This window comes from Furipterus horrens, unplaced genomic scaffold, assembly GCF_987537825.1.
Source record: "Furipterus horrens unplaced genomic scaffold, mFurHor1.1.pri manual_scaffold_9, whole genome shotgun sequence".
Taxonomy (NCBI): Eukaryota; Metazoa; Chordata; class Mammalia; order Chiroptera; family Furipteridae; genus Furipterus; species Furipterus horrens.
The window spans coordinates 30427177-30431435 of record NW_028327179.1 but is presented as its reverse complement, the minus strand read 5'-3'; positions in this window follow the sequence as shown (position 1 = coordinate 30431435).

The following is a 4259-nucleotide window of genomic DNA, read 5'->3' as shown; positions in this document are numbered from 1 at the left end:
GGAGAAGAACCATGCCAACGGAAGTGCAAGAGGGAAGCAGAGCCAGATCCCACGGCACTTGCAGGCCTCCACAGAGAGACTGGACGACTCAGGAAGGCTTTAAGCAGGGGATAGTATGGTCCAAGGACTTCGCTACTGAGGAGAAAATGGGTTGGAGAGGGTGGAATACTGGCACAGAAAGACTCACCGGGAAAACGTCTGGGTGTGAAGTAATAGAGGGCCCAACTGCAGAGCTGCCAGCGGAGGTAGGAGAATACATTGCAGCGATCAGTTGGAGATGGAATCAGGTGAAGTTTCTGATGGTTAAGGACAAAGATAAAATCAAGGATGACTGCAAGGTTGTATCTGGGGATATTAATTTTGGAGCACAGACGGTCCCGTACTTATAAGAGTTTGACTCACGATTGTTTGACTTTACAATGGTGTGAAAGTATAACCGTGCAAACTGGGGCTCAGCCACTTGGTGCCTTAAATCTATGTGATGGAACAGTTTGTGTTGAAGGAAACAGGTTTTTATTAACAGGGTTCCAACCTCGTGGTGGGGGGTGGGGGGGCGGCGCTGAGAGCACTTCTGCACTGAGATCACTTCTGCGCTGAGCCCTTTTCTTCCGTGAGACCCAGCACTTCCCTTTCTCCTCAAGAGGCTACAAGCCAAAACCATGCCCCAAAGTTCCCCATCTCCATATCTGTCCATTAGCCCGTTGTGTAAACGGATCTTCATCCTCCCTAGAACATGCACCTACGGGGTTCAGAGTCACCATCCTCTCACAGCAGCTCTCTCCTTCAGGATCTAGGGTATGCTGTTCTCCGTCTCCCTGTGGCAGTCCAGGAAACTGTGTGCCGTGCTACACTGTCCCAGAGACCAGAGCCCAGGGAGGCTCCCATCCCTGCATGGGCCCCTGCCTCCAGGAATGGGCCCCCATCCTCTGCAGGGCCTAAGCCCCTGGTGGGCCCTGGATCTCCTGGTCCCATGAGCACTCCTGTCTGTGAGCGGAGCAGGGTCAGAGGCCCAGAATATCCAAATGCCAAAAGCACCAAGTTCCAAAGTCACGTACCAAGAGAGCAACGTCTCTGTATGTCCTTCAGAAAAGCAGAAGGCTGCAGTTCAGCATTCCAGGTCTCAGTTCAGCTTCAAGCACCTCTCACGTGTCTGTGGGGTTGGCCAGGCAGGTCCCCTCAGCTCCACCAGCTCTGCTGCTGCCTTCTCCCGACAGATCTCTAGGCAGACCTCCCAACCTCGTGGCCGACGTCCCTTCAGACCTCCTATTACTCAGCGTGCTCTAATCTGAACGCTCCGCTCAGAACTTCCTGCATGACCTTACATCCCGCTCTTCCTATGGTGCCTTAGTGTCCACCATTTTTGTCAGTTCTTGGGTGTCTTTGACCCTCTTTCGGCTGCCATCTTTAGTCAGGGCAAGAGTTCCCAGTGACTCACGGCCTTCTGGGGTGGGCAGCCATGCCCACAGCTAATGCAGGTGCTGTATGATCCCCGCCCCCACCAGCCTTGTCAAGAGTCACTCTGCCGGTGCACATTCTCACAGTCAGGTGCACAATTTGCAGCTTCTGCACATTTTCCCTGAAGGCAGGCATGGCTGTTAATCTGCCTTTGTTATGGAATGTCCCTCAGATGCTGCCCCCTGCAGGATTTGGGGCAATGGTGGGGCTCCCCTACCCTCAGAGGACCCATGCTCTGTACCCCATTACAATAGTGATACACATTCACTAGAAACTGTAATTTGAATTTTGAACTTTGACCTTTTCCCAGGCTAGTGACATGCAGTACCATACTCTCTCATGGTGCTGCGCAGTGGCAGGGAGCCGCAGCTCCCAGGCAGCCACACCATCGTGAAAGTAAACAGTGACACTCCAGTGTCCTGTGTTGCTGGCGTTTGGGGATACTGTGTTCTGTTACATTTAAGGTAGGCTAGGCTAAGGTGTAACGTTCAATTGGTTAGATGTATTAAATGCTTTTTTATGAGATCTCCAACTCCCTATCAAATGGTGCAGAAAAACAAAAGCCTCTATACTTGCAAACTGATAATCGATGATTGGTAAATATAGGTAAAGTAAATACAGGTAGTCACTGAATGAGGTTTTCAATTTTTCACTAGGTTTAAACTTTTCAGAACCTGGGGGGGTGTTGGTTTCTTCAAATTATTCTCTAGTCACATTTGTTTAGTTTCTTCTGATCACTACATCTCAATCAATTTACCATCTATTTCCTCATTTGTTGAATCTCTCATTGAATATGGGCATCTTGTTTGGTTCTCTGTTGTATCCTAGGGCCCAGCACAGGCATGGTTACAGAAAAGCCATTTAGTATATTAAAAATTTTTTAAGTAAAAGTTATTCTTTTTTACAGTTATAAAAATTAGACTAGGGTCTTCTGTCTTCTTTGCTGCCTTCTTTTCATAAAATAAAACTCTTGAAAACCAGGAGCAGAAAGCTAGGAGATAGCTAATGGGATTCCCCCAATACTTCTCTCACACCTGGAAATCCTTTCATGTGAAGCTGAGCAATGAAAACTACAAGTAGCCAAGGAAGGGTGGATGTGGGCGGTGTGGTGGTGGGTGCTGTTAGTTCCTCATTGCTTTGCTAAGTGATATTCCCCAGCCTAGGTAGCTTGTCACTCCAGGAAAGGATTCAAACTGAACTAATCAAACTCTAGAAGGCAAAACCTTAGATTAGTTATCATTAACCAATTAAATAATCAATACACAAAATGAATTAGGCATTTGTGCTCACATGTAGCTGTTATAAAAGAATGGAAGTTGTGTAAAACAAACAAAATGATATTTATCGTCACTGAATAGGATTTCAGATTTACACACACACACACATGCACACACACGCACACACACGACCTATATCCAACTATAGTGGTGGCATATCCCAATTGCAATTTCAGTCCTTTTGAAAGATCTGACCTCTGAATAACCAACCACCTTGTTAAACTGAATACATGATCACAGTAAGAGCACCATAAATATACAATATATTTATAATTAGGTAAAATAGAATACTTCAGTGGCCCAGAGGCCAGAGTTTATTTTTAAAATTCTTTCTGCATTTATAAGACAAATAATACATGTGCTTATTATATTTACCTGTGTCCAAATAAAATTTCTAATAAATACAATAAAAAAATAAGTTCATTTTATGCCTATTGTGTTCTGATACTTTTAGTGAAAGTAGTTTTTTAGATAGTCTGTTATAATTTAAAATTAAAATATATGCTTCTTGGTTTTGGATCCCTAGTGAATATTTAATTTTGCTTTATTCATCTATGACTTAACATTTTTCCTATGGATAACGGAAACAGCAAAAAATAACAAAAACCAAATAACTATTTTAGCATAAAATAGTGCCAATATACATTCGTAACAGACTTTAAAAATGTAAATAAAAACACAGGCCAAATGGACAGAGGCTAAGTTTTAGAATACTTCTGCAATTTATTTTGAAAAGCCATTAAATGATTCATCTAAAAGCAGAAATCAACTAATATATGAAGAAAAAGGAGAAACTATACATTAGAAAAAAAAATTAAATAACAAGGTCCTCATTAGTCTCATCAGTAGCTTTCTGTGTAAAACCTCTGGCATCAGAAATACAGAACCACCCCTTACTAGGTGTGACTTTGAACATCTGTAAAGTGTTAACTATGATATATGATATCAATACCTACTCCCTTAGGGCTCTAATTTAATTAAATGAGATAATGGACATTTTTAATGCATTGCCTGGCACATGGTAAGTAACTGCCATATATTTTGATAATGCTGCTGAAGATGGGGGAAAGTATGAGAAGTGAAGTAAAGTGCTTTTTGGTTACAATGGGAAGTCTTTCTCAAGGGCTTATGATGATTTTATAGGAGGTATAGAGAGTAGAAAGAACTCTGCCCTGTGAGGCAGGCACACTTGGCCTTGAACCTAGCATTGTAGGACTAACCATGTGGACAGCTAACTTCAGTCTCTCTTGATGAAATTCACAGTTGTGTTCAATGGGGACGTGGCTTGACCTTCCAGTTCCAACCTTTTATCTCTTCTTTGTAGGCACAGTGGGTTCCCGTTAGGAAAAGAGCTGATGGAGCACTCCATACTGAGATTCTGGGTTGCCATATTTAGTTCGTTGTTTTATTTTTTTCAAATAAATAGCACATTTACATTCAGCTTTCAGTGAGAAATGAGAGAAATTAACATTACCATGCCCACCTGTCCCAAAGAAGCAGCCATTTTCCCATTCCCCCTGAGGACCT